Below are 13429 nucleotides of genomic sequence, written 5' to 3' on the forward strand. Positions count from 1 at the left end.
GCGATTCACGTAATCCATGTACTGGTTCTGTCTGCTTGTATTGAATGTGAGTGTTCCTGTACTACTAGCATTGCCAAACTCTACTACATGTACCAGCGTATTATATCTGGATGAGGCATAATGAGAAATCTCTGAAATGCGTGTTACAACTACGGATACCAAGTGGTGACATAAACATGTGCCTTGCCATATGTGCACATCGTATTGTGAACCAATGAACCATTGAATGTTCTAATTACCTGTATACTGGTCAGGGTTTTTATGAAATAAACTGTCTATCTTAAAGCAAAGTACATTGTTTTATTGTCATATGTTATGTAATTTGAGTGTGAGTTTTGTGTGCGTGCAGGTGAGCGTGTAGAGTGTGAATGGTTTTGTTTGTGTCTTTTCTGTGTGAATAAAGTTATTTCTAGTTTGTGTTTCTTTTTCACATGTTAATGTTCAGTATGAAGACGACGAGTTTTTCCTATCTCGAGTCAAATTTGTGACAATTATAATGCTTGACAAAAAATTCGTTTTAGAGATAGAAGGCACTACAGTTTCGTACATTATTCCCCTGAAGTTCCTCATTACATAATCAAGGATCATTTTGCTGACATTAGCATTTGCAAAAACCATATCAAACAACTTTGCTTCAATAACGCTTAACAAATTCTTTTTCGTTTTTGAGATATTTAGAAGAAGAAAAAATTGACCCCTCTCGGTCAATTACACGAGTGACTGGCCCCTAAAACCCGAAATGGTTGAATAGGTTTCGTCATAATTTACAACTTTTGTTCTATAACGTTTTACCTCTGCTGGTGGACTGTTAGTTCCCGAGGGTCTCTACAGCCCAGTAGCTAAGTACTTCGTTACTAGCTTGAAAATACGGATGTATATTTAATTGCCGTGATAAAATTTAGAAAATCGTTTCAAAATTAAGGATTATCTCCCTCATGTAAAGCTCTTATCCTTAGACGAATTTGACTCCACTTTTTGGCACTCTGTTTTCCCCCAATATAGCTCTTAGGGCCTACAAATTTACTGTTATTTCGGATTTCAAAAATTTCAGTTGAGCATCCCTGAAGAGACATTATTTGTCGAAATGCGCATCTGGTGCATCAAAATTCGTACCGTATAAGTTTTACATTATATAATGCTTTACAAAATATTTTCGTTTGATACTCATACATGTAGAAAGAAGATATCAAAGTTTCGTATATTCCTTTTAAAATCCCTTGTTACGTAATCAATGCTCATTTTGCTGACATCAGCGATTGCAAAACGTCAAACCAAACAACTTCGCTTCAATATACGCATAAATTCTTTTTAGATTTTGACATATTCAGATAATACTTTTGACCCATTTCAGCCCTTTGTTCGAGGGTCTGGCCCTTGAAACTTGATATGCTCGAAAAGGTATTATCAAAATGTACAAAGAAATGTGTTTAGTTTTCAAGATATACATCTCCTAAATTCCCTAAAAAGGAAACATAAGACAAAATCTAAAGACGGCATGTTCTTTAGGGTCACATTCGGATCAGTTAATATTACATAAGGCTTTAAAAAATATCAAATTTAAATTTTCCACATTATTTCCCTTATTTCGCATAGGTAATCAATGATCAGTTTGCTGACATCAGTATTCTAAACACTTGAAAAGAAACAACTTTTCTTCAATAACGCTTAACAAAGTCTTTTTAATTTTTGATAAAATTAGAAAATACTTTTAATAGCTCTCGCACCTTTATTTCAGAGGTCCGTTTTAGAAAACAACTTACGACAAAGTCGCAAGTCTTAAATTGTATTAGACTGTTATTAGTTTGAGCGAATGAAGTAAAACTATTCTGAGGCTTAATTTTTAACATTTTGTTTTTCAAAAGTATTTTGCATTTGGAGTGAATGATCTTAAAATAAACTTGAAAAGTTCATTATGTAAAATTGGTCGTAAGTCATAAGTTCTTTTGTAAAACGCTCCCCTGGCTCTTAAAACGTGATACGGTTGAAAAGGACTTGTTTTAAGGATCATCCAATGAATTCCTTAAATGGGAATGTAAGACAAACCTTAAAGATGACATATTGTTTAGAGTCACATTCTGACCAATTTGTATTATATAATACTTCAAAAAAATTTCGTTTAAGAGATATAAGGCATCAAAGTTTCGTACATTATTCCCTTTACTGTCCCTTATTACTTAATCAATAATCATTTTGCTGACATCAGCAATTGCAAAACATTAAAACAATCTGCTTCAATAACGCTTAACAAATTCATTTTAGTTTTTGAGATATACAAAATGTCATTTTAAAAGACATACTAGGTCTTCATAAGAAAGCTTCTAATGTTGCAATACTTTCGGAAATATGGAATTTGTATCCCAAAATAATAATCCATTGCTAACTGATGCTTTTAAAGAGGATGAAAAATTATCTCGTATAAATACTAGTCCAAACATGACTAAATCACTGAATATTATTGCAAAGATGATTGGACTTTCCTCTTTCGAGATTTCTCATGAAACATTTGGCAACAAATTAAGAAACTATTATGAAAATAAAATATGTAATCAATTTGATAACATAAAACAAACAAATTGTGGAAAACTTGTATTTTTATAGCCTAGAAAATACAATTATAATTTTAAATTGCAAGAATATTTGAAATTTACATTACCAAAAGCTTACAGATCTCTACTCACTAAACTAAGAATAAGTTCACCTCCCTTCAATATTGAGGTTGGGAGATACTGCACACCTCCAATTCCACGATCTAATAGATTTTGCAAATTCTGCTTGAATGAAGTTGAGGATGAGAAACAATTCCTATTATTTTATATAAGATACGATCACTTAAGGAATAAATATTCAGAACAGTTGGGTGATTTGAATGCAAATTTCATAAAAAGCCTCATGAATCCTGAAAACCATAAAATCACAAAACATTTTTGTCAATATTTGAATGAGTGTTTTAATCCAAGGTACACCAAATTGAGAAATTAGGACAATTGTGGTTAATCTGAAAATGTGTATTATGTTTTATATATATACTAGTATATGATTTTAATTTATGATGTACGCCTCATGTTTGGTAATCGTCAATAAAGCATTTTAATTTGAATTTGAATTTGAGATATATAGAAAATGCTTTTGATCCCTATTAGCACTTAATGTAAGGGGTCTGGCTCCTAAACGTGATATGGTTGAAAAGATTTTGTCATAATATGCAACTTTCTTCTATAACGTTTATTGAAATGTTTGTAGTTTTCAAGATATATAGGATATTTTGTTTTAAGGAACATCCCCTAAATTCCATAAAATGAACGTAAGACAAAATTTAAAGATGGCAAATTATTTATAGTAACATTCTGAACAATTTATATTATGTGATGCTTTTAAAAATATTCGTCGTTTAAGAAATAGAAGGCATGGAAATTTCGTACATTCTTACATTAAGAGTCCCTAATTACATAATCAATGATCATATTACTGACATTAGCATTTGCAAAATTACAACAAACAAGTTTGCTTCAATAACGCTTAACAAATTGTTTTAAGTTTTTCAGATATTTAGAAAATACTTTTGACCCCTCTCCACCCTTTCTGTGAGGGGCTGGCCCCTCATAACTTGATACGGTCGAATAGGTCTTTCATAATCTACAACTTTGTTCTATAACGTTTATTGAAATGGTTTTACTCTTCAAGAAATATAGGGTATTTTGTTTTAAGGGCCATCACCTGAATTTCTTAAAAAGGAATGTAAGACAAAATTTAAAGATGATATGTTGTTTAGAGTCACATTCTGACCAATTCATAGCATATAGTGCCTTACAAAATATTTTTTAAGAGATAGAAGGCATTAAAGTTTGTACATTATTTCCCTAAAATCCCTTATTATGAAATCAATGATCAATTTGCTGACCTCAAGAATCCCAAAACGTCAAAACAAACAACTTTGTTTCAATAACACTTAACAAATTCTTTTTGGTTTTTGAGATAATTAGAAAATGCTTTTGACCCCTCTCGGACCTTTATTCAAGAGACTGACTCTTAAAACGTGATATATTTTAATAGGTCTAATCATATTCTACAACTTTGTTTGATAACGTTTATCAAAATGTATTTAGTTTTCAAGATATATATGTAATTTTGTTTTAGAGGTCATCCCCTGAATTTCTTAAAACTGAACGAAAGTCAAAATTTAAAGATGACATATTATTTAAAGTCACATTCTGTTAAATTTATATTATGTAACGCTTGACAAAATAGTTTTCGTTTAAGAGATAAAAGAAACAAAAATTTCTTTCATTATTCCCTTAAAATTCCCTTATTACGTAAAATACTTTTGACCACTCTCGCCACTTTACCTGAAGGGACTGGCCCCTTAAATGTGATATAGTTGAATAGGTCTCGTCATTATAATAACTTTTGTTAGGATATTTTGTTTTAGGGGTCATTCCCCGAATTCCATAAAAGCAAACATAGGACAAGGTTTAAAAGGTTGCATGTTGTTTACATTCACGTTTTCACCAATTTATATTAATGTTTTAATATTAATATTAATTTAATAAAATGTAATGTTTTACAAAATATTTTTGATTAAGAGATATAAGGCATTAAAGTTTCGTACATTATTCCCCTAAAAGTCCATTAATTACGTAATCAATAGTCATTTTGATAACATCAGCATTTACAAAACTACAACAATCAACTTTGCTTCAATGACGCTTAACATAGTCGTTTTAGTTTTTTTTTTTTGTTTGTTTGTTTTTTTTTTTTTTTTTTTTTTTTTTTAGATATATAGAAAACACTTTTGACCCTTCTCCACTGTTTGATAAGATACAATAGATCTTTCATAATCTACGACTTTCGTCTATAACGTTTATTGAATTGTTATTAGTTTTCAAGATATATGAGATATTTTGTTTCAGGGGCCATCCCCTGAATTTCTTAAAAAGGAAAGTAAGACAAAATTTAAAGATCGCATGAAGTCACATTCTGACCAATTTATATCATATAGTGTTTTTCAAAAGATCTTTCGTTTTAGAGGTAGAAGGCATTAATATTTCGTGATCAATGACCAATCTCGTAACTCCCAAAATGAATACAAAGTAGAAAGTTGGCCAAACACGGATCCCCGGATGTACAAGAGGTGAGAATAGGTGCCTTGGAGGAGTAAACATCCTCTCTCAACCGGTCACACCCGCCGTGAGCCCTATATCTTGATCAGGTAAACGGAGTTATCCATCAAAATCAGAGAACAAAAAACGGTCTAACAATCGGTATGAAACACGTCAGACAGCGATTGACCCATTGATAGATTGGATCGACAAACTATGCTGACTTTGAACGAGAATGTTGAAACCCCTTCACCATCAACTTGTTTGTCAGTAGCCTGCCTCGGTTTAAAAACTAATCATGCATAGAACAATATCTTGTGTATCGAATCAGTTGAGAGATATAAACGCTACATGCAGGTGATAGTTGAATATTGCTACATGTACATAAATTTGTCATAACGTCGAGTTGTTAGTTTGCCGTTAAAATCTATTTTCAATGAAGATATCTAAGTATGAAGCAGATGTGGACGACTCTGTGGTGATTTTATATCAAGTTTACAGGGATATATCGAATCGACATATGAATGAAGATTACCATTATTAATACATAAAACGAATTGTAGGTCACAGCAAGATATTTTTTTCTACTCACGTTGAAGCTTTTAAATAAATTTTGCTATATAAAAATGTAAAAACGGGTCACCTAACAAAGGAGCATAATTTATGCCTAAGAGGATTTCAACAAACTTTTGAATGAATTGATTGATTGCATCTTATTTAACGTCCCCCTCGAGAAGTCTTCACTAAAACCAATGAAGGCCTATGCTCGGCGCTTACGACCACAGTTCTTTATTTTCACATAATGAGACGTGAAGATAACGAACAGTGATCAATCTCATAACTCCTATAAGTAATACAAAATAGAGAGTTGGGTAAACATGGACCCCTGGATATACCAGAGGTGGGATCAGGTGCCTAGGAGGAGTACGCATCCCCTGCCGACCACTCACACCCGCCGTGAGCCAAATATCTTGATCAGGTACACGGAGTTATCCATAGTCAAAATCAGTGTGCCAAGAACGGCCTAACAATCGGTATGAAACACGTCAGACAACATTTGCCCAATGATAGGTTGTATTGGCAAATCAGATCGTTGTAACGACCATAGAATTTGTGAAGTGCTGACTTTAAACGAGACTGTTGGGTTACCTTGAACCAACAATTATTCACTGATGTATCCTCCGCATTTCATTGATTTTGAAACAGAAAAAAACTTGCGATTTATTTTCTGATTGAAAGGTATTTGCACTTATAGTTGTGTGAATAGAAAAAATATCATTTATAAGTAGTTACAAATTGACAAAATCACTATTCTTGAGTTAAAATCGTCAAATTCGTTCGGAACCTGAAGTGCATTTTATGAGATTTCTGTTGTTCTTAAATGATCGTACTTTAATGTTGTGTTGTGTTGTACGCAATCTTAATATCGTAATAACATGCTGTGTGATAGCGTAACGTGCTGTTACATCTTTACATGAAAGGTGAAGACAACGACCAGTGTTCAGTCTCATAACTCCTACAAGCAATACAAAATCGATAGTTGGGCAAACACGGACCCCTGGACACACCAGAGGTGGGATCAGGTACCTAGGAGGAGTAAGCATTCCCTGTTGACCGGTCACACCTGCTGTGACTTATCCTGTTAACATATATTGTGATGAAGATAATGTATACAACATATGCATACCCGCATCTCCACCATAACACGATGTGGTAAGTCTGTAGTCACTTCTCTCATCCCCAACGCGAAATGTTGAGTATGTAGCATAGGTCTGATCGCAATCGAAACTTTGAAGTTCAACCCGAAGCATTTGGTCCTTCGTCGTCGTCAAAGTATGTATTGCATCATTTCCTGTTAGGCGCAAAGAAAAATTAATAACCATAGTGATATGATATAATACGTCTGAAGGGGATGTAGTAGCGAATGGAAAATAAGTGTGCAGATTGTGTTAAGGGATTTTTAAATATATTCTTCTAGAATTGTAGCCAAATTGATTGCAATTTTGAAAATAATTGTAGCCAAATTGATTACAATTTTGAAAATAATTCTTTCATACCTACATTGTTTACTTTCCTTGTTTATTTTTCGTTTCAATCGTAACACCATATTTTTCTGTATATTTTTTCTCATTGAAAAATGTGAAGATAACGAACAGTGATGAATCATATAACTCCTATAAGGAATACAAAATTAGGTGTTGGGTATACACGGACCCTTGGATATACCAAAGGTGGGATCAGGTACCTAGGAGGAGTAAGCATCCCCTGTCTGCTGGTCACAGGTGCCTTCTCTATCATCAATCTCCCATACTTATGTAGCCATATTCCATTATCACCTTATATGGTGTTTATATTTTGCACTTGATTCAATACAAGGCAAGCTACTGACAAACAAGTTGATGTTACAAGGGTTTAAATAGTCGTTTAAAGTCAGTATTTCACAAACTATATGGTCTTCATAACGATCAAGTTTGCAAAATAAAGTCTGTCACTGGGTCAAATGCTGTTTGACGTGTTTCATATCAATTGCTAAGCCGTTCTTAGCACATTAATTTTGACTACGAATTACTCCGTTTAACTGATCAAGATATGGGGCTCATGGAGGGCGTGGCCGGTCGACAGGGGATGCCTACTCCTCCTAGGCACCTGATTCCACCTCTGGTATATCCAGGGGTTCGTATTTGCCCAACCCTCTATTTTGTATTGGTTATAACAATTATAAGATTGATCACTATTCGTTATCTTTACCTTTCCTAATAAATCAATCTCTCTATCACCCCGTTCTTTATAGGAGTGACGTCTCCATATGAATAGAATATTCTCAAGAGGGACGTTAAACAATATACATCCATCCTTATAGGAGTTAGATTAGTCACTGAGCTACTACGACGAGTGTCAAACATCTGTAAAGACTATACACGTAATCATGATAAAGAGACATCACGGATGCTTTGAATCGGGGATATTTATTTCAATGTATCGGACAATGTCTACGTTATTATTTGCTCCCATCAGCCTTGTCGATTTTAGATCATCTAATTGAACGAATAGGGTGTGTCTTATATGTTCCATAGAAGATATCGAATAACAAACAAAACAACAATGGATATGTAATTTGCAGTATAAATGGGTTTGGGGATTTTGTGTACATTTAGTTCTGCGGTTTTACTTTTTGGTTTCTTTTTTTACTTTTTTTTTTATCACACCAGTCATCTAATGTAAACTTATTCATTTGTCATGAGGAAAGGACAATTGGACCCGAAATTTTGACAATCTAATTCTTCATGTCGCATGTCGTTTAAGTGTTTTATATAAATTGTATAGCTGACACTATAAGGTACTGGATGTTGTTCAAAACTGTATGTATGTATATACATGTATCAATAGCAATCTTACCAATCCAGTAGTTACTGCAAGGATTTCCAAACCCGGTTTTATATGCATCCCATTTTCTATAAAAATCCGTAGATCCATCGATTCTTTTTTGGATTACCTATACAGATATTTTAGAATACTTAATATATTTTCAATAAGTTAATGTAATGCAATACATATCAATAATAAGCTTTCATCTAAGTGAGTCTAATAATCTCTAGAGTGATTTTACATATGAAGTTTTTGAAGTCAAGGACTTACTATCTTAGCATTTGTGTAACATATGCATCGACAAACAACGGATTTACTTCAAATTGTAACATGTTATTAAGTTGTAACTGAAAATATAAAAAAAAAAATACAACTGGCTTAGATCCGTCAAAACGTGTCCTCCACCGTATTCTCATTTTTGTTCTATTTCAGAGTAGTTTATTGAAAACGAAAGTAGGTTTTTGATTAATATTATGACATATACTAATCAAGTAAGATTCTATTATAGCGTATGGATTTCACTTCACATATGAAACAATATCAAAGGTGCAAGCAGTAACTCTGGAACAAGCGTTTCGAAGTTTATTGGCAGATTTGTTTAGTTATATATATAGATTTGTTTATTTATAAGTATAGATTTGTTCATTTATAAGTATAGATTTGTTTATTTATAAGTATAGATTTGTTTATTTATCAGTATAGATTTGTTTATTTATCAGTATAGATTTGTTTATTTATAAGTGTAGATTTGTTTATTGATAAGTATAGATTTGTTTATTGAAAAGTATAGATTGAAAAATATAAATTTGTTTATTTATAAGTGTAAATTTGTTTATTTATAAGAATAGATTTGTTTATTTATAAGTATAGATTTGTTTATTTTTAAGTGTAGATTTGTTTATTTATAAGTGTAGATTTGTGTTTATTTATTAGTATAGATTTGTTTATTTATAAGTATAGATTTGTTTATTTATAAGTATAGATTTGTTTATTTATAATTGTAGATTTGTTTATTTATAAGTGTAGATTTGTTTATTTATAAGTGTAGATTTGTTTATTTATAAGTATAGATTTGTTTATTTATAAGTGTAGATTTTTTATTTGGAAGTATAGATTTGTTTATTTATAAGTGTAGATTTTTTATTTAGAAGTATAGATTTGTTTATTTATAAGTGTATATTTGTGTTTATTTATTAGTATAGATTTGTTTATTTATAAGTATAGAATTGTTTATTTATAAGTGTAGATTTGCTTATTTATAAGTGTAGATTTGTTTATTTATAATTGTAGATTTGTTTATTTATAAGTGTAGATTTGTTTATTTATAAGTGTAGATTTGTTGATCTATAAGTATAGATTTGTTTATTATAAGAAAATATTTCTTTATTTATAAATATAGATTTGTTTATTTATAAGTATATATTTGTTTATTTATAAGTGTAGATTTGTTTATTTATAAGTGTAGATTGGTTTATTTATTAGTATAGATTTGTTTATTTATAAGTGTAGATTTGTTTATTTATAAGTGTAGATTTGTTTATTTTTAAGTGTAGATTTGTTTATTTATAAGTGTAGATTTATTTATTTATAAGACTTAGTATAGATATAACAACGTACCGTCCAACCGCCTCCGTCCGTAGTCATGTCACAGAACACTTCCTTTTTTTGACCACCAACGTATATCTCATATACACCATCTGTTCCTTTTACGCTTGGTACGTTGTCCAAAATATCTTTGCAACTTTCATATTGAGAACTCGAATCTGCAATAATCATGCAATAACTAATCGATTATATTACATTTTATGCGTTGGCTGATTTCGTAAAAAATACAAGCAATATTAACATTTTGAATAAAATCCTTATTTCATCATTTGGCAGTTTTAAATATCATTTCATAAGCGCAACATTTACCACTCAGTAAAGATTTTTTCGAGGTGATATCCATATCAATTTCCGATTCACGCATTTGTATTTTAAGTATGTAAAAACCTTCATTTAATGTTCAGAAGAGGTTTTTGTGACTTCTAGTAGCAAGTGCTTAAATTATTATGAAAAGCTATTCAGTACATTCTCATTACCACAGCTGCTCTCTCTCTTTCTCTCTCTCTCTCTCTCTCTCTCTCTCTCTCTCTCTCTCTATATATATATATATATATATAAGACTACATATAAAATTTAACAATATATTTATCCGAAATGAAAGTGAAGAAAACAAACTGTGATCAATTTCATAAAGAATACACTAGTGACAGTAGGACAAACACGGACGTCTAGGTTATAAGTTACACAGTTAGGTAGTGAGCTGATACGGAAAAATACATCGTGTGAAACGAAAACCAGTATCAGGCTCGGCAAATACGGGTTTTCTTTTCACAACGTGAATTTTTCTGTATCAAGTCAGTAACTAACTGTGTAATGAATGTATTACATCGAAGACCTCTAACTGTATATGTGTGTGTGTGTGTGGGGGGGGGGGGGGGGGGGGGGGGGGGGGGTCTATATCATAAATGTGATCTATAGGACATTTTCACGCATGCTATGTCTTGGAGTTCGTGTTTGTCTATAACTCCTGATTTTGATTCTGAATGGCACTTATGAGATTGACATTTCTTGGTTACAGTATCTTCACTCATTGTATAACAATGATTAAGGGAAAAAAAGGAAATGTTCTCTCCCTGTTATTTGTCAAACCATTACCTTTCCTCCGGACTGGTGGACTTTTGATTGCGTCAGTACCCGCCAGATGAAGAAGGAGCACACCCGTTACAAAGGAAATCTGTTTTGAAAAATGTATAAATTCTGTCATTTATGAAATACGAAAAAAACGTTTTAAGGTTGTGTTTAGATATACCAAGGTACCCTTTTTTTTTTTTTTTCTGCAACGTATCCATATGAACGGAAAATTCTCGAGAGGGACGTTAAACAACATACAATTGATCAACAATCAATCTTTCTACAATTGTGTTAAACATGTTTTAATGTGTCCAATATATCCCACCACAACAGGTTGAAAAGCCGGAACTCATTTTTATTTTAATACCGTGTTAACTGTAACATCAGAAGTTTAAAATATAATTTATTCTGCCTCGATTATTGCAAATATCAAAGGAATACCGCGATCATTATACGGCGATAACGCCTGGGCTTTTATAATTCAAAACAACATTTCTCAACCTTGGAGATTACCCCCATCTATCTGATTATGGTATAAGGGCTCACGACAGGGGATACATGCGCTGTCATGCGCTACACGGTCATTGATAATGGGAATTGACCGTGTAGCGTGTGACAGCTTGGCGAAAATTCCATCGTCATCGAAAATAAGTTTTCTGACTTGCCTAGACGGTTGAGCAGTCTAGCGCGCTGGTTACATGCTGCTACGAGATTTGGTTCCGCGGGTCGTGAGTTCAAACCCGGATAGGGCCGAAATTCATTGGGTATCCAAACAAAGTTAAATTCTCTGTGTTTTTATCATAATATTAAACTGCTCTTCACTTAGGGCAGTTCTGTTCATTTCAGAGTTCATTGCTATTTCTGTGCTTTATATAGTAAAAGCTCGTAAACTCTTTAGCAAACCAAACACAAAAAACGAATACCATGTTATACATCAATGTATGGTTATACAACCTATAATCTTTGTTTTAAAAACTCGCTGCATTCTGAAAAAAAAATGCGGAAAATGATTTGATAATTGTAAATCCGTTGTATACTTCAAAGCCCCGAGAATTGAAATACTACATTTAATGTTTTGTAAAAGATTGCTGGGTGTTAAAAAAAGCGACTTGTAACTATTTAGTATACTGTGAATTGGGAAGATTCTCTCTGAAAATTTATAGGTTATTAAGGATTTTTAAATATTAGTTGAAAATCAAAAGAAGCGATAATTGTATCATTAAGTCATGTTACGAAAATATGTTGTCACATAATGATGAATGGGTTGTAAATATTAAAAATGAATTAAGTAGTTTGGGATTAAATTATATTTTTGGAAGTGGAATGCCTGATAAAATTATATATTCTATTATTGAACAAAGACTATTTGATACTACAAAACAACAGATATTTAATGATATTTGTAAAATGTCTAAAGGTTTCTTATATCAACAGCTCATTAGCACTTTCTATATTAAATATTACTTGTGCAAACCTATCGATAGCAAATATAAGAAATATTTAACTAAATTCAGAACTTCATCTCATAATCGAAATATTGAAAAAGGAAGACATTATGACATTGCAAAAACAATAGGTATTGTGAAAAATGTAGCTTGTCTGTTGTAGTAGATGAATTCCATTTCATTCTTCAATGTCCATTCTATAATGAAGTGAGATCAAAATATATCAAGAGATATTATTATAAAAGACCAAGTACTTTCAAACTGATTCAATTACTAAGTGTTCAAAATGTCAGAGAATTGATTAATTTAGGTAAATACTTGTATTTAGCATGTTTAAAAAGAGATACTTAATTTAGCTTTTGTTCTATTTATGTATACTCTCCTGTGTGATGTTTGTATATACCATATTTATGTTATTCTGTTTCTGATGAGCCGCTTAACTCAAGGATAATAAAGAACTTGAACTTGAACTTCATGTGGTTCAAAATGATTAATTGTAATAGAGTCTGATGGTGTTGACGGTTGGTTTGTTGTATATTGTTTAACATTACACTCGGGAATTTTCCACTCATTTGGAGACGTCACCATTGGCAGTGAAGGGCTGCAGAATTTAAGCCTATGCTCGGAGCTTATGGCCTTTGAGCAGGGAGGGATCTTTATCGTGCCACACCTGCTGGGAAACGGGGTCTAAGATTTTGTGGTCTCATCCGAAGGACTGCCCCATTTAGTCGCCTCTTACGACAAGCAAGGAGGTACTGAGGACCTATTCTAACCCTGATCGACACGGGATATTGGCATGTCTCCTGATATCACAAGTGAATGTCCTGTTTTGCGAAGGCGGGTATA

Source organism: Ostrea edulis, chromosome 3 (genome assembly GCF_947568905.1).
Source record: "Ostrea edulis chromosome 3, xbOstEdul1.1, whole genome shotgun sequence".
In the NCBI taxonomy this organism is placed as follows: Eukaryota; Metazoa; Mollusca; class Bivalvia; order Ostreida; family Ostreidae; genus Ostrea; species Ostrea edulis.